General features: G+C 40.3%; 1 protein-coding gene across 1 annotated transcript in view; it reads right to left on the bottom strand.

Moving 5' to 3' along the window:
• The window catches only part of LOC122803768 (1-phosphatidylinositol 4,5-bisphosphate phosphodiesterase beta-2-like), an 805974-nt gene that overhangs the window by 674536 nt on the left and 111899 nt on the right, over window positions 1-19539 (bottom strand). The window lies entirely within an intron of this gene.

The raw sequence follows: 19539 nt of genomic DNA, 5'->3' as shown, positions 1-19539 counted from the left end.
GATGATGGGAGAAGGGGCCTTAAGTAAGAATTCGGAAAGGCTGATGAAGTGGGTTGAAAGGGGAGAGCTGATGTTTAGTAAAAACATATTTAAGGTATGTCACCCTGACCGCAGTGTCCCTGGTGTGAAGAATCTGCTTAGGAAAGTGGGGCTGATAGCACAGGAGTAGAAAAATATGTAAGGGGTTTGATAATACCTAAAAATGGACCTTCAGGGGTATAGCAAAAAGGCAATGGCAGTAGCCAACAGATTCCTGGGGTAAATCCTCAGGAAATAGACTCCAGAAGCAAAGAAGTAATGTTTCTTCTATATGGGACCCTGGCCAGACCATTCACTGAATACTCGTCACAGTTTTAGAGGACATATTGGAGTGTCTATAGCAATGCTATCAGAAGGGTCATGGTATGAAAGGGAACAAATATGACCAGATATTAGGGGAAGTAAACCTTTCATCACTACAGACTGTGGAACAGCAAGATGATGTTAGGGAGATGTGAAGAAGTGGTGATGAACAAGAACAACTAGGGAGAAAAGAGGGCACATGCAGCAGGTTGTAGGTATCAAATATTCCTAGGAATGGCAAAACAACACTTCTTTACAGGCAAGGCCGTGGACCCATAGAATGGAATACTAGAATGACTATGGGTGAGGGAACCCGCAGAAGCATTTAAGAGGGCATAACGGAGGGAGATGGAAAAGGTACATGAGGAAAGATAAGGAGGGGATGTGCAATACAGAAGGTACTGAAAGGGCAGACTAGATAGGCTTACATTCTCATTGTCCTGACTGGCAAATGCAATATAATGAGTGAAGTCTGCTCTACATTGTTGTAGGTCATAGGCAAAAGGCTACATGCTTTACATAAGCACCGTGTTATGATGATATAACTATATATCTATCTATACACACACACACACACACACACACACATATATATATATATATATATATATATATATATATATATATATATATAATTATATGTCTTTAGATCATCGATGAACTTTGATCATCAGTAAATATGTTGAACTAGTTCATCGATGATCACTGTGATTATGTACTTATGTGGTCGCAAAGGTAAACAAATGCATTACATTGATGATTAACTAAAAGAACTCCAAACACTACTTTAATGCTTTGGGTGGGGGGTCAGGCCTCACAACCCTGGAAATTTAATAAAGTAACTCCATGGTCAAATAACTGCGGATAAGAAGGATAATTCCTAAAAATATATTACAGTCAAACCGTTGCAGCTGGACTGTAAACACAGACTAAAATTACTAAAAGTAGCAGCATGTGATGAATGAATCCCATGACAAAAACCCACAGCACCCAAAAGTACATACATATATTTATATACACACACACACGTGACTTAATATGTATCCACAGGAAGGCTGTAATTTATAAGATCCTGTTTCAGTTAGCTTAAATAAGGAGTGTGGCGGTTAGACTGGCTTATTCTTCATACTGAGTATGGAGAAGCTGGAATACAGTAGTATTTTATAAGCCCATGTCAACTTAGCTTTGGAGTGTTATAAGACGAATATACACTCTGGCAATGAAAATGCTTGTAGTTTTATCAAGAAGTTTACAATACGATTCATTTGCACTATGCATGCTTTAATCTGAAGATCTGAGATCATTAATTGATTGATGATGAGTAACTAAGTATGGCCTTAGAAGAACTCTTGGACCACACTTATGGTGCAAGAGTTCTTCTTACATGATTACAATACCAGCACAACCCTACTAAGCTTTCTTAACTTAGTAAACAAAACCAAATTAACCTAGTCTCTGCTCTGCTCCTTCATCTTTTGAAACCTGTTGATATTATTTTTCATCAAAAACAACTTATCAAACTCCAAGGACTTGGTCTCACCCCAAACTCACTCTCCTGGTTTAAAAGATACCTATCTGATAGATTTTAAGACGTCAAGTAGCAATCTGACACATTTGCTCCCCATCTCTGTAGTGGTCCCCTAGGGATCCATCCTTGGACACTACTGTTCAATATTTTCATAAATGACCTCCAGTCTACTGCTAAGCATGCCACTCTCATCTAATATGCTGACAAGTCTACCATGATCAACTCAGCCCCACCCTACCAAGACTACAACAGCTTAAAAAACAGTCATTCTCCTAAACAGAAAGCTGGCTTAATATAACTCTCAGTTAATTTTAAATACTAAAAAAAAATAAATTACTTCTATTCACCCCAAGATTTCATTCCTTAAGCAAATCACAACTAAAAGTTACATCCCTAAACAATACAAAAATCAAAATTGTAGCAAGTACCAAACTGCTAGGCATTGCAACTGATGATAGATTAAAATTTGAAAATTTGAAAAAGACAAACTAAAAACTATGCCTTTTTAATAGAGATTGGCATTTTATCACTAACTCAGCCAGAAAAACTCTTGCCTCAGCCTATCTACCACGCATTCTCCTCTATACAGCCCCTATTTTCACCAGCCTAAAAGCTACAAAAAAATAAATGTTGAACAATGTTACAATAGAATACCGAATTTACCACAAACTATCACAATTGATCCCATCACTGCATACCCCTCAAGAAGTTAAACTGGCTTGAGCTAAATCATTACATCATACATTCTCAAGCTAGGAGATACCAACAGACTAATTTATCAACCAAGTAAGTGTCCATATTTAACCAATTTTTTACAGCTATACTCACCAGATTATCATCTGTGGTGAAAAGGTAAACTGCTCATAGCCATAAGCAGATTATCTCCTCTACAGATGACTGAGATGAAATTCCTTGAGCATCAGTAACCAAAAGAAAAAATGCAGAGAAACATAAACCTTATCTCTGTTTTTCACAGAAAATCATTGCTTGTATAATTTCTAATTATGCATTCGCAACTAATCACTTGTTTTGGGAGATTTCTCCCTTCTTCAAGTCGGTGCAACCATGGAGTAGGTTACCTGCCCCCTTCCCCACATCGGAAGAGGTGTAGGAAGGCTTGACCCACCACTACACAAAAAAAATACACTTAAAGGTTAATTTTATTTTGTCCTTTTGTGTTTTTGTCATTATTTTTGCACCATTTCCAACTCTCAGGATTTCAAAAATCTGTGTTTCATAGTAGAACCAAACAAATCATATAATTCTGTTATGGATGGCTTATATTCCAACTGTACCTCAAAAATCTGGAATTCTGTCCCACACTCAATAAAGCAAATTGAATGCCACCTTTCCTTCAAATCTGAACTAAATATGCACCTGCAAAAATCTTGGATATGTTCCTGTTCACCTCCAGGGTGATGCAGAAATACCAAACACTCTCCCACACTCTCCAAGCACAACTTCTCTAATGTATGCTACAGGTTTCCCTATTAACCTATCTATACTGTACCCCTCTGCATCTATCAATACACCTACTCAGTAACACACCTTGCAGTCACAATACCCCTCCCTCTTTCACCTCTGACCCATATCCCAATCCCTCCGAGCTACACGCTCTAGGGACCTATCAATACTCCCACTCAGTAATCCACCTTGCAGTCACAATACCCCTCCCTCTTCCACCTCTGACCCATATCCTAATCCCTCCAAGCTACATGCTCTAGGGACTTAAACCTTGTCACCACAATAAACAGGAAATGCTGGAGGGATAGATTCCTGTCCCAGAGACTTCCCATACTCTGGAACAGGCTACCCATCTATGTCAAGCAAAGTTCTTCATTAGCACTCTTCAAGAAAAATCTTGATGAGTGGATGGGAAATAGGAAATACACCCCAGGGATCACTTCAGTGTCTCTGCTCGACAGTGGCACAGGAAAATAACTTTCCTGGGTGGCATAAGCCAGGGAACCTTGTTGGCTAGGCTTATGTAGGCCCTTGGGCTGATAGCCTAGTACCTACCTATGAACCTATGAACCTGTGAACCTATATGTTATCCCTTTATCTTCTTCTTGCTCCTTCTCAAAGATTTCTTCCAGCCAAAACTAATCACTCACTTCCTTCATCCACAACTCACCTTCCTCTTACAACCAAGACTACTCACTCACTTCCTTCATCCACAACTCACCTTCCTCTTACAACCAAGACTAATCACTCACTTCCTTCATCCACAACTCACCTTCCTCTTACAACCAAGACTACTCACTCACTTCCTTCATCCACAACTCACCTTCCTCTTACAACCAAGACTAATCACTCACTTCCTTCATCCATAACTCACCTTCCTCTTACAACCAAGACTAATCACTCACTTCCTTCATCCACAACTCACCTTCCTCTTACAACCAAGACTACTCACTCACTTCCTTCATCCACAACTCACCTTCCTCTTACAACCAAGACTAATCACTCACTTCCTTCATCCACAACTCACCTTCCTCTTACAACCAAGACTACTCACTCACTTCCTTCATCCACAACTCACCTTCCTCTTACAACCAAGACTAATCACTCACTTCCTTCATCCATAACTCACCTTCCTCTTACAACCAAGACTAATCACTCACTTCCTTCATCCACAACTCACCTTCCTCTTACAACCAAGACTAATCACTCACTTCCTTCATCCACAACTCACCTTCCTCTTACAACCAAGACTAATCACTCACTTCCTTCATCCACAACTCACCTTCCTCTTACAACCAAGACTACTCACTCACTTCCTTCATCCACAACTCACCTTCCTCTTAACCAAGACTAATCACTCACTTCCTTCATCCACAACTCACCTTCCTTACAACCAAGACTAATCACTCACTTCCTTCATCCACAACTCACCTTCCTCTTACAACCAAGACTAATCACTCACTTCCTTCATCCACAACTCACCTTCCTCTTACAACCAAGACTACTCACTCACTTCCTTCATCCACAACTCACCTTCCTCTTACAACCAAGACTAATCACTCACTTCCTTCATCCACAACTCACCTTCCTCTTACAACCAAGACTAATCACTCACTTCCTTCATCTCACAACTCACCTTCTCTCATACTACCTACTGCTACAACTCTAACCACAGTACTGCTTTTTCTCTAATGATGTCTACAGTACAACACTTACTAAATATCTGCTAATCTCTAAACAGCCAGTGCAATTCTTCCCCTTCAGTCATTCAAAGGTAAATATTCCAAATTTCTTCACCTTGGAAATGCACTACAAAAAAAAACTATAATATGTAGACTTTTCAAATATTAATTATTTTTTATTCTATGTAGTAATCTGTGTATTCTGCCTGTAAATATTATTTCATATCTTCTAAATAATTGTTTGAATGTTTTAGTTGTATTGCAATGGCTATCTTCCTTTGTATCACTATAGAGCTTTTCTCTTTGGGCCTCTACTAAAAACTGGTTACCTACCCAGTCAGACTTTCACAGTAAATGAAAGTTAATAAATAAGTGTGTGTGTGTGTGTGTGTGTGTGTGTGTGTGTGTGTGTGTGTGTGTGTGTGTGTGTGTGTGTGTGTGTTTGTATGTGCGCACATACAAGTGTGTATTTGTCTGTCTGCATGTGTGTGTGTGTTTGTGTAAGCATGCATGTGTGTGTGCATGTGTGACTTGTGCGTGTCTGTTTGTGTAAGCTTGCAGTGTGTATGCATGTGTGAACTAATTCAATGACACAGTAAACATTGGCTAAAGCTGTTCCACTGCCTGAGTCTGCTTTATTTGGTCCATTAATTCAGTTTATTATGTTTTGCTCAGGGGTTGCAAAAAAGATTCTTGTTGTTTAGTTATGATCTGCCTCCATACAGTAACTAAGTTTGCAAAGTGCGTCTCCAGTTTCTCTGATGTTTATAGTGTAATGCAGATGAAGGTCCATGTGTACCTAAGATAAGCTTACAAAAAAAAGGGGCGAGTAACATGTTGTATCCTGTGAGATCAGGCTTTCATCATCAATGTTCCATGTTTTTCCCATTTTTGTACATGGTGTCAGGATGATGTGTCAACTGTCACCACCTCTGCTGATTCAATGCCACTATCCTATTATCATCAGTAATCAAGTCTGAGTACCACAGGTCTGTACATGCAATCATCCAGTGTCTTTGCTGACACATTCATTTCCTCTTGCTTTCTCACTGTCGCTCTCAAATCTTCTTCACCAAATCATCTTCTGCTTTCTTGCACATTACCTGAGTCACCGTAATCTATTCTGTTTGACCTTCTCTGCATTCAGAGGTATTTGGCTTCTGCTCTGATGGCACTATTTTTTTTTTGTTGTGCCACAGTGTGCATACTACCACCCATCTCAGGCACTTTATCTACATTACTTCTGTCTTCTTTAAATGCTGTGCGATCACTGCCAAGGTTAGTGTACCATACAAAAGTATTGGTTGCACCAATGTTTCTTTGGTAATTTTCTATTACACACTACCCCTGAATCTCTGTGTCAGATGGCTTCTTCATTCAGACTTCCCTGTCCTCAAACACTGCTCCACAATACTTGAAATGGTTTTCCCTTCTGTCTCAATTTTCAGCTTCTTCAGATTTCTCCCATTTGCTGACACTGCAGTTTTATGTGCCTTCAGTTTTACATTCCATGTTCTTATCTTTTGCTGAAGTTCCTGTTCAGAATCTAACAAAAAGAACACTGCTCTGGATAAATTGCCCCTGATAAGCAAAACAGCAAATCCAGTAAAAGAAACTCCAGAGGCACACCACGACAATTGGATCCGACCTGGTGAAAATCAGTTTTAATCAAAGAACACAATAAAATGGCCAGTAAGTGCTTTCACGTTTCTCTGAATGCTTCTTCAGACTTATACCAATACTCCTATTGTTACATATTCTTATATACAGCTCTAATTAACTTGCACCAATCACAAGCCTCCTCATTACATCCTTACTCAATGTTTGTTTCACGTATTGGGAGGACACCTATGTGATGCAGAACACACAATATACTACCCAGATCAAGTACTATAAATGTTTTATTGATGATGTTTTTTTTTTATTTGGAGGGGTGATGAGGACAGCCTCAGGGGGTTTGAGTAGATAATGGTACTACACTTTCCTCTTCTTCACAGGGAATTGGTCCAAGAATGAGACAGAAGTTTTAGATGTGTTAGTACATAAGCAAGATGAAGGAATACAGACAGAAATGTTTAGGAAGACCTGTAGGAAGAATGCATTATTACATTGTACAAGCATGCATCCTCCACACATCTATCGGAATATAGTTAAAGGTCAGGTCTCCAGACTGACCAGTGAAGATTCAGTGTTTCAGCTTAGGTTAGATAGTTTAGAGAATGATTTTAAAGAGAGAGGGTACCATAGTTATGAGACTGACAACATTTATGATGAGAATGTAACCAAAAGGGACACCATAGGTAAACCATATGTTAAGAGGAATAGGGGTAGACCAGATATAGAGACTAGTGGAACCAGAGGTACTGGTAACATCAATAATGTTACCATACATGAACAACAATAATAAGATCAAGGAAATTATTCAGAATAATTGGCACATACTCACGTTAGATAATAAAGTTAGAGAAGCAGCAGGGGATACACCGAACCTTACATACAAGAATACCCAGTCACTGAAGAGGTTACTATGTTACGAGAAGACTAGAAGGGAAAGGGTTAGATCCATCAAGATAGGAACATTTCCCTGCAGATCATGCAATCATTGTAGTTTTATGTCTGGATGCAAGGAATTTATTCACCCAGACACAGGTCAAGAATTTTCTTTCAAGATATATGCAGATTGTAAGACAAGTGATCTCATATATCTAGCTGTATGTCAGAAATGCTGCTCCTTTTATGTTGGTAAAACCAATAGGACTTTAAGAGAGCGTGTTAGGGAACACATCTATGCTATCAGTAAAGAAGATGAAAGTAATGCTCTTGCAAGACATGTAATGCATGCAGACACCACACACACGTTTTGGTTCACGGTGATGGAACTAATATATAAAACAGTGAGGTTAGGTGACATCAGGAACCATACTGAGAAACAGGAAGCTAGATGGATTCTTAGACTACAAGCAGATAGATTGCATGGCCTGAATGATAGGGTTTCGCTGAAACCCTTTTTGAAAGATAGCCCCTTACCCATTAGTTACTCTTTGTAGTAGACTGGTATTTATTTATTTATTCATTAAAAGCACAAGTTGTTATGCACAAACATGAAGTCTTATACAATTGATTAGTAAATGTGATAGTAGAATGATGTTTTTAGTAGGAATTTATGACAATAAAGTCTTATAGACGGGTCTATATCAAAATATCGAAAGTTTACTTACCAGAACACCTAAACGCCAACACATCTTCATCGAACTGCAAAAACATAAATCGTCCTGTAGCGTGAAATTCAAAACATTGATTCGTCATGGTTGGCTCTTCTGTGGTATAGCTCTGTAAGGTAAATGTGTGATAGTTATGGACCTTAGGGTTAAAGTGCGGGTTAAGGTAAGTGCATAGATGGTAATGTATGTTAAATTTAGTGTAGGGTTAGAAGCAGGGTTTTTATTAAGTGTATGTGTGTGGATTATTTAGTTTGTTTGGGTATAGCTTTTTAAGGCAAGTGTGTGATAGTTACGGACCTTAGGGTTAGGGTGCGGGTTAAGTTAAGTGCATACTTGGTGGCATATGAAAGATTTAGTGTAGGGTTAGAAGTAGGGTTTAGTTTAGGGTTTAGTTTAGGGTTAGAAATAGGGTTTTGTTTAGTGTATGTATGTGGTTTATTTAGTTTGTTTGTGTAGGTAGTATGTAGCGGGCAGTGGGATGGGACAACTATGACATTTCGAGTTTTTAAATTCACAGTTTAGGGTGTTCGGTGTATTTGCAGTTCACGGAATATGGGTCGGCGTTTAGGTGTTCTGGTAAGTAAACTTTCGATATTTTGATATAGACACCTTATAGACATAATGAGTATTAATTAGTTAGAATGAATATGGTTTTAGACTAAATGATGAATTAATTTTATGAAATGTCTACTTTTTAGGTATTATAGATGTTATGTTTTATTTATTTATTTTTGTATGTATTTTTATTGTATGCACAGGCTTTTTATATGTGTTTTCATAGGTAGTTTTATGTCTTTTTTATAAGTAGTTTTATGTGTTTCTGTATAAGGATGCATCACATCTATCAGCACTGTAAGTATTTTAAGCAGAGGTAGCTTGATTTATTGTTAATTATTACATTGAGTAAGGATGTAATGAGGAGGCTTGTGAATGGTGCAAGCTAATTAGAGCTGTATATAAGAATATGTAACAATAGGAGTATTGGTATAAGTCTGAAGAAGCCTTCAGAGAAACGTGAAAGCACTTACTGGCCATTTTATTGTGTTCTTTGATTAAAACTGATTTTCACCAGGTCAGCTCTGATTGTCGTGGTGTGCCTCTGGAGTTTCTTTTACCTGTTCAGAGTCTGCTTGTAATGCCTATCATCTGAATACAGCAGCTTTGTTGATCTGTCCCATCCAACCACTTTGCTAATGTAGTCCATCACAAGTACAAGCAGCAGTGGGCTCAGAGCTTGAACCTTGATGAGCCCCGGCTCGCACTGGGAACCCCTTTGTGAGCCCGAATACTGTTTGCACTTGTGGTATTGGGTCCTAGTACATCGTCTGCAATACTTCTACCAATGTTTCTGGGACTTTGAACCACAGTAGGATAGCTCAAAATCAGCTTTCCTAGGACCTTGTCATATGTCTTTTCCAAGACTAGAAATGCCTAGTCGGACTCTTTCCTCAACTGCTTCTGCATTATCTGTCCCACTGCGAACATCAGGTCAGTTGTACTCCATTCTGACCTGAATCTGAATTTCTCATCTTCCATCTTACTTTTTACAGATCTATGTATTTCATGTAGTGTGATAGGACTTTGATACCTGTATATGGCACACAGTTGTGAATGTCCTCTTTGCTCTTGTATACTTGCAGCAGTATGTTTATCGTCCAGGCATCATGGATACACTTTTCTCTCCATAGTGTTATGAGTACCCTTAGGAGCCATTTCTCCCCTATTTCACCCCACATCTTGATCATATCTGTTCATAGTCTCATCTGTGCCTGCTGCCTTCCCTGACTTCATTTTCCTTAGTGCTGGTCTTACTTCTGGGCTCTCCTTCTTCTCTCACCATAGGCTGTGTCTGAGGTAGCAGTAGTTTCTGTGGGGTTTTCTTCATTCAGAAGCTGCTGGAAGTACTCCTTCCATCTGCCTTTGATATCTTGTGGAGTGGTGAGCAGGTTGCTGCTGGCATCCATTATGAATGGTGTCAGATGGCTACCTTCCTTAGTTTTCTGTCTTAGCATAGAAACCTGATAATGTTTTTTGTGCCATCTGCTGAGTCATCTTCTAGAGGCTTCTAAAGTGCCTCTGATGCCTTGCTCTTTGCTATTGAGCAGTGTCAGTGACGCAACAGGTAACACACTCACCTTCGGTGCTAGAAAAATGACAGCATCCATCCAAAAGATTACAGGAAGATCCCCGATGCCCTGGCCAAATTTCCTGTAGTGGCGTAACTACTACCTAGGGTCTCCCTTGAAAAGACGCCACCAGCCTAGTGGGACTAACCCTGTCAGCAAAGAATAAAAAATAAGTAAATAAGTAAATAAATAAATAGAATTGTAACTGTTCTCTTAGCCTGTTTGTTACCAACCAGAATTCCTTCTCAGTGTGGTACTTTTTTTCTAGTTCCCACTTTTTTTTCTGTATTCGTTCTTTGTTTTGATAACTTCCTGGACTTCTGCAATTCCATCATCAACTCTCCTTATGTACCTTATTTCCATACCTAGCTGTGTTGTAAATCTGTTCTATAGTCTTCACACTTCCTGTTTTGAGAAACTACTATTATTCTGCAACTCCCATCTATTTCCTCCTCTTCCCGACATGCTAGAGCCTGGCTATTTCCTTAAACTCTTCTGCTTTTGCTCCTGTCAGTTTTCAGGTCTTCTGCTGACCTTAGAGCCTTCTGTGACCACTACTTGTAGCTTATTATGGCCATATGTGGTGTATGCTGTAGGCTGACTGTTTTGCTGGAGATGACGTTGCATTATCTGATTCTATCCCAATGCTCTTTCCTTATTAGGAGGAAATCTTCCTGAGTTGTATATTGACCAGCAATAGCATAGCTAGGGTGGAGCAAAGGGGCAATGGGACACAATCAGCCATCAGTTCAATACTGGCTGTTAAGTGAATTAAGTAAGTAGACTGCTACAGTTTAAATTAGAAGGTTTTTTCAATCATCTCAGGAAGGAGAGTTTGGTGCATGACACAGAAATTGGGATATGATTAGATCCTGCAATTCAGGATCACCAGGTGATGGATGTTTGTTTTTTTTTTTTTTTTTTTTTTTTTTTGGAATTGCCCCTTAGCTGTAGAAGAGCAGGGGTAGGAGGTAAAGACAGTCACAAGACCTGGAAGGCAGGATCAACACCCATCAGATACCACAACCCTTTTTTAGTTTTTCTGCTCAGTTGCTGAGGGGCACCATAAAGAGGAATGCTCCAGGTGCCAGATGAGACAGGTATGCCTCTGTTGACTACTCTTGTATGTGATCTTGTGACTGTCTCTCTCTCTTGGCGAACCATATATTGGCCACCTTCAAGCCATTTGCCAGACAGAAGCCTAGTCTAGAATGACTTATTTATTCCTGTTGCCCAGCTAGGTAGACCTAGACATTCCTCATATTCTTTTCTGTCTTTCCCAACAAGAGCATTCAGGTCCACATTTTCACAGCAACTCATGTTGTCCTGCTTTATCTACTAGGTCCTGCAGCTGCCTGTTGCCAGAGTGCAGTCTTTTCCTTGCCATCACAACCCTGGTGTGGGGCATAAACTGAGATTATGAATACTGCCCTATCCTTACACTGGGGTATGATTGATTCATTATTAAATTATCTGTTAGCCTACATTCATCACAAACACTGGTGACAAACCAGTCCATCAGAAAACATTTGAAACCTTGAATATATGCATGAATCTTGCTTCTATAACACTACTTTATGCAAAGAGATGAACTCTTTCCATAGAAAACTGACTTCTTCAAGTGCTGAACAAAAATAGAAAAAAAAAAAACTAACTGCAAAGTTTTCATAAAGCCTCTGATCTGGTCCAATGTAAAGACGACTCTACAATCTTTCTTGGTCATAATAAAATGACCACAGGAAATGTCAAACTGTTTTAATTCAGTAGTTAACTCTTAAAGATGAGGGAGGATGGTGTCTTAATATTACCAAACCCAACACTATGGTCCTCCCAACCAAGAATTGAAATCACGGTCTTTCTAACATTGTTATTCCATCCACCGAATATTCCAGTACTTTTATTCCATGTAAAGATGGGTTTATTTTTAATCTCTTTGTTCACCAACTGAGAAAGTAATCTTAACATAATTGTCAGTCTCATCATTGATAATTAATTACAGTCCAAAATATAGAATATCCAAAACTTACCAATTTGTAGGTAGAATGGATAGATCTAAGCCATTTTTTTCCAGCAGCCTCAGTCTACTCCTAACAGACACCATCTCACGCCATATTTATATTAATCTCATCTTCTAACTAGTTTTCAGTCTTCACTAGAGAGGCTGAACTCTGCCCTTCTGAGCTGGGAATTTCTGGTTAAAGGCTTATAGTGCCTGCATATTTGAACTGCTTCTTACTGAAATTGGTACACCTTGTTTGCTGTAGCGTAGACTAGATCCAGGCCTGCTGAATCTAGCTTTGTTTGTATAACTTAAGCACTAATCCAGGCATTCTTCTAAGTATTCAATTGTATTTATTACTGCTTGGTAGTAACTTGATTAAAGTGTAACTATCATTCTAAGTCTTTTGGATTAAGCACTTGGGCTTCAGACCAGTTGTTTTACATTAGGAAGGTTTGTGGCCAGCACTGTTGTGGCAGGACAGGTGGCTTACATCCTTCTAAGTTGGGAACTGCTGATTGAGGGCTCAGTGTCTGTTATTCTAAAAGTGTATTAGTTCTGGTTTAAGCACTTGGGCTTCAGGCCAGTTATTTTACATTAAGAAGGTTCGTGGTCTGCACTCTTGTGGGAGGAGAGGCTGGACTCTGCCCTTCTGAGCTGGGAATTTCTGGTTAAAGGCTTATAGTGCCTGCATATTTCAACTGTTTCTTACTGAAATTGGTATACCTTGTTTGCTGTAGCATAGACTAGATCCAGGCCTGCTGAATCTAGCTCTGTTTGTATGCGTGTTGTTTGTTTGCTTATTTCCCTGAAACGCTAATACCACCTAAACCGCGGCTTTTCAGCGCTTCTGTGGATCCCTAGTGATATCTGCATTGCTTACTGTACTCATTTCCTTGTTTCACTTAAAAGAAAGTTACTGTTTGTCATTTTTGCATTTAAGTTACCTGTAACACATTGCATTTAAGTCACCTGGCACTTGCTCACTAAAGGCACCTGCTCACTAAAGCAATTATATAAGTCAGCACTAAAAAATTAAAAGCACTACACTCTCACAAAGTCCTCTCGAGTACCTTGTTCCCCATTGGCCCTTTTTTTTCAATTATAAAGGAATTCCCAATACTATTCTAGCATGTCCAAAGGTCAGCTGTCAATCTTCTCTCCGGTCCAGCTGGTGAATCTGGGAATCTTGAGGCAATGTTACAACTGCCTCATGTACACAGACAACCCTCTCCTCCTCCCAATAAATTCCAACACATGTGAGAGATGCATACATATAGCCAAACTGGAGGCTAAGCTCTCTCAACTCAGTACTGGCGTAACCAGTCAGGAGGAGAAGGAAACCACACTCAGTACAATTCCAGTTGCACATAGACCTACCACGACAGCAGACCAAACACATAAACACACAAAAACATACTCGGAGGTTCTAAATAAAAATCTGCCTAAGCAGCAGAGACCTCCAAAGCAGACACCCAAGCAACCGCTACCCCAAAACAAAACACGTGCAACACATAGCTCACAAAGCCAGTGTGCCGAACAGTCACAGCCCTTAAGGCTAAACAACACACCTGATAAACTTGTAATAGGTGACTCTATCATCAGGCACACTGACGTCCTGCTCACCAGGCTGAACAAGGAGAAGGTCACGGTGAGCTGCCTGTCGGGCGCTAGGATCTGCCACATAACACAAGCACTCAGGTCACTCCAAGGCAAGTACAAATATGACTCAGTCATTGTCCATGCTGGTGTGAATGACCTGAGACGTACCTCCCTGGACTACATGAAAAGAGACATAGAGGAGCTCTCTGAGCATGTGGCCCAGGCCGGTATGACCCTGACTTTGAGTAGCATCTTACCCTCACCAAGAATGATGCCACAATATGAAGACAAGATGATCAATTTCAACAATTGGCTTAATTATTGGTGTCATTCAAAGGGGATCCAATGCCTGTCAGCCTGGGATGACATGCTCGACAAGCCACGATGCTTCGCTAGGGACGGCCTGCACCTGTCACCCCTGGGCTTTCGGATATTGGCAAAGGCTCTTGCTACCCCCATAGTGCCTTTTTTAGGCAAGGCTCAAAAGACAAACCCACCTCCATAGGTATCACAAGGGATAAGAAACTAAGAGTAATGCTACTCAACGCCAAAAGTCTAAACCTCAAGATGCACGCACTCGAAACTCTCTTAAGCATGGAGAAAACCGATATCTGTGCAGTAACAGAAACCTGGTTCAAGGCTCCCGAGAGCACCCCAGCACTACCAGGTTATACCTCATACCATGCTTTTCGGCCCCAAAACTTGGACCGACCCACAAAAGGAGGGGGAGTATCAATATTCATCAAAGATACCCACACCTCCAGGTTGGTGGCACAGCACGAAGCATCAGAGACTATCCATGTGCAACTAACAGTGAGTAAAACTGCCTTCCAGTTTATAGCCTGCTACAGACCACCCTCTCTAACCCAGGAACCCCACTCGGCCTTCATGAGAACACTGGAAAATATGAAGGTCTCTCCAAACACCATTATATTGGGCGACTTCAACTACCCAAACATAGACTGGGAGCATTACTCTAGCTCCAACACCCTAGCCCAAAGGTTCCTAGAATTTATAAACTCAAATGCTATGGAACAACTTGTTACCACTCCCACAAGAGGGGAAAACATACTGGATCTGATCATCACCAACATGGGGACTCTATGCTCCAGACCAGAAGTGTATCCCTCACTGGTAAGATCAGACCATAAACTAATCTCACTGGATGTTCACATCCCGACACCACCCCTTGCCCAGAAAACCACAGTGAAAAACTTCTCTAAAGCAAATTTCACACTCCTCAAAACTGAGGTGGAATCCTTCAAAGCCCCCGGGCCTGTGGAAAATACGGCCCAGACCGCAGAATCCTTTATAAACGCATTCTATGAACACCTTCAGGAATGCATGGATCATGCAATCCCAAATAAAACCAAGACCCAATCCTCCAAAGGCAGACGTCCTGTCTGGTGGACCCCAGCCATAAACAAGCTATACAATAGAATGAGGAAGCTACTAAATGATAGAGCAAAATTCCAAAAAGGGAAAGCATCTCTGATCAGTATTAGCAAAAAACTACGGGCACTCATAAAATCGTCTAAGGCCAGCTTCGAGAGAAAAATTGCACAGGACACTAAGGATAATCACAAGGCTTTCTTTAGTTATGTTAGGAACCTGGGTGGCAATTCCCAGATATGCCCAGAATTAGTCCAAAATGACAAAAAATACACCGAACCCACAGACATTGCCAACATCCTAGCTGACAGGTTCAGCGCAAACTTCTCCCCCCCCTCCCCACCAAAAGGGCAAATATCTATTCCAGCAGAGTGCTGCCCCCCTGACATCTCGGATGCTCAGGTAAGAGCCGCCCTCTCCAAAGCAAAAAACACAGCATCAATGGGACCAGACGGTGTCCCGGGCTGCGTCCTACATGAACTCCAAGAAGAGCTAAACCCAAACATAAAACTACTGTTCAATCTCAGCCTTACTACAGGATATGTACCCAAAGAGTGGCGTACAGCAACTGTGGTCCCTCTCCACAAAGGTGGTGCCTCAACGGATCCTGGAAACTATCGCCCCATAAGCCTGACTAGCTTGGTCTGCAAAGCTATGGAAAGGATAATAATGGACCTCATAAATAAAGATATTGGGGACCTACAGACACTGGATTCTACCCAGTTCGGCTTTGTTAAGGGCAGATCCTGCCTCTTAAACCTGGTTGATTTCTTTGAAACAGTCACCAAGGCCATTGACAAGGGGAAGGTGGTCCACACAGCCTACCTGGACCTCGCAAAAGCCTTCGATACAATACCCCACTCGGGCATTATAGATAAGCTCACCAGCTTAAATATAAACCCCTATGTCACTAGATGGGTTGCAAACTGGCTCAAGGACAGAACCCACATGGTTAGAATTGCTGGAGCCATGTCAGACTCCAAACCAGTTACAAGTGCCGTCCCACAAGGCTCAGTCCTGGGACCTCTCTTGTTCAGTATATATTTCTCGGAGGTACAGGCCAACACGGAAGGACTGTGGCTGACCAAGTTTGCAGATGACTGCAAACTGGGCGCCATAATCGACTCTCCAGTCGACACAAGCATCCTCTAAAAGGGCCTCATAGAAACAGACAACTGGTGCCAGAGCCATGGCCTCAAGCTAAACGCCAAAAAGTGTATAGTCATCCCCTTTGGCAAAAACAAAGTGCCCACAAATTACCACATAGGTGGCAATCCATTAAGTACAGAAGAAGTAATTAGGGACCTGGGGACCCAAGTTGATAGCAATCTCTCATTTGACAACCACGTGGCCAAAGTGGTTAGAAAAACATTTTATATAGCCCACCTAATCATGAAGGGATTCACATCTAGATCAGGGGAGGTCATCGTGCCTCTTTACTCATCCCTCATCAGGCCCATAATTGAGTACAATGCCCTTTTGGGATGTACCATACCAGACACCTGCAGCAACTGGAAAGACCCCAAAAGTACCTCACCAAGAGGATCAAAGGGCTCAAACAGATGCCATATGCTGCCCGGTTAAAGAAACTCCAGCTCTACTCAGTGGCATACCGCCTGTTCAGAGGTGATCTGTGCCTGACATATAAAGCCATGTCCAACCCGGAATTAATGGACATGCTGCACCTCAGAAAATCCAAATCCTATCGAGCTACATGCTCGAGAGACTTGAACCTCAGCACTGAAATAAATAGGACATGCTGGAGGGACAGATTCATAACCCAGAGGCTCCCTTCACTCTGGAATAAAATCCCAGTCCAGGTTAGGCAGAGTCCCTCATTGACTCTCTTCAAGAGGAATTTTGATGAGTGGATGGGAGATCGTAGGTTTACCCCGGGTATGACTTCTGTGTCACTGTTAGACAGAGGCACAGTATACTAACCTCAAAAAAAGGGCATAGCAAAATTTATTTAAAATGGGTGGTGAAAGCCAAACACATTCTGGCTAGGCTTATAAATGCCCTAGGGCAGATAGCCTAGTATGAACCTATGAACCTATGAACCTATGAACTAGCCTGTACAATCAAACTGGCTTACAGCAGAGCAACTAGAATTTCCATAAGACATCACTGCATAACACACCATTTCTTAGCCCTTAATGGTCTCATGGGGCTGCAGTTTAATCAGCAACTATCCTTAATTCAACTTGTTTTGCACATAAACCCCAATACACTCCAAAGTACCTCACTTTGGTTGCTACTGTTGGTTCACACAATACAAACCCAATATTTAGAAGTTATATCAGATAGTTTAGTAGAAAGCCACAAAAGAAGGAATAAATACTAAGAATCTTGCTTTATAGTATATGTTAGCAAACTATTCAACAAAAGTCATGCTTTATGATACCCTTTGAAAAGAAGGCCTTTCGGATATCTTAAAAAGAAGTATCAGTAGTACAACAGAATTGCCAGGAGACTGTCACTATGTTGTGAGCTGCTACCTTATTATCTGTTAATGAATCTGTGCTCAGACAGCTATATACCAATTTAAAGATTACCTGCAATACATTGTCTTTACTAATGCTCAATCAACTTATTTAGTTATTTTTCTTTACCAGGATAATCCAGTTGGAGCATGCAAGACCCCTTTCCAGTGGAGTTCCAAGGAGAAAAGCTCCAGTAAAATTTAACAGTGACTGACTACAGTTGATAAGAACAGTATAATATAAATAACGTTGGACTATTAATTAACTGCAATGGATAGAAAGCATACAATACATATACTGACTGAATCAAGACATGAGTGCTGTGTATGGATAGAAAGAGGAGGAGAGAACTTAGAATAGGAGGGGGAAGGTGGGAGAGGATAAAAAATGAGAAATGAGAGTAGGAAATACAGTCTGTTTATCTGATACTTGTTCTTTGTTAGTCCGTTGCAGCCCTATGAAGCTTATACACTAGTTATATCAATTATGATTATGTTTTCTGTTCACTATGAAGATACTTGTGTATCTCTGTTTGTATTACTGATGTATGTCACGCAGTCATTCAATCTCTGAAGACAGAGTTAACATACAATTTGTATTAAACTGATTTTTAAACAAGCTTTAAATTTAATATTGTGTCAAACTACTATTCAGGGTGCACACACAATTAATTTCACAGTCTCAGTTTGCGCTTCTCCAAATCATATCATGTGCTATCTCATACATTTTCAAAGTTGTCCATGATATATGTTGACTTCCTGCACTTTAATGGTTTTAAGATTTTCAAGCTGACAAATGTAACTAATAAATTAATTAACCAACATGCACATTTTCCATTTAAATTACAATACTACCAACTAATTTCAAACTTGATGCAACTCAGTGCTAGACACACAAATATCAATATGCCAAATTATTTTTATAAGAAAATTTGAGTTTTAATTAAATCAATGCTCACTTAGTATGTTTCGTTCACTTTGAATCATCTTAAGAAGGTTTTAATTGATTTGATTTTTTATTTCTTTCTTGTCTGGGTTAGTCCATCTAGGCTAGTGGCCTCTTTTTATGGGAGACCTGAGGTGGTATTTATACTACTAGGGCAAGTTTGGTCAAGGCATTGGGGAATTTCCCCTACTGTTTTCAATAAGTGTTGCAGGATCTTTTGCATCCACCTGAACTACCACCAACTCAAGATGATGGGGCCTATGTGTCATTTGAAGAATAACACATTCAGAAGTGCAGTGCCCCCCCAATTTTGCCTAGTTTGGGGATTGTTTGTAAGCCTGATTTGATTTGCCCTGCACTATGCTGTGCAGATTTGTAGTGTTGTATTCTGCATTTAAGGCCAATAAGTCAAAATAATTTCCTGCTGAACAACAAAATCATCAAACAAAATACTTAAAAACTGCATTATGCAGCTGGGCAAGCCTCCCCCGCACAGGCAGTACCCTCTGCTACTTAACTATACCAACTTCAAGATCATCCAACAGTGGAAGAAGTAGGGATATCTTACCACCCACTGAAATACAATTTTTGCATCTCTCACACTCTGTGCTGCTTAAACATATAAAAAACATGGTCATACAACAGTAAAAAAGTTGCTAATGAACAATCTTATGAAAGAATGTTCAACCATCCTGCCATGTCAGGAAAACACATTGACCAAATGACTATCTTTTATACATTTCTTCTTGTTTACT

The sequence above is a fragment of the Protopterus annectens genome, chromosome 6.part0, assembly GCF_019279795.1.
Source record: "Protopterus annectens isolate FY-2018-M chromosome 6.part0, PAN1.0, whole genome shotgun sequence".
Lineage (NCBI taxonomy): Eukaryota > Metazoa > Chordata > Ceratodontiformes > Protopteridae > Protopterus > Protopterus annectens.
Note: the sequence above shows the minus strand (reverse complement) of the source record. Positions and strands in the feature narration are given on the sequence as shown.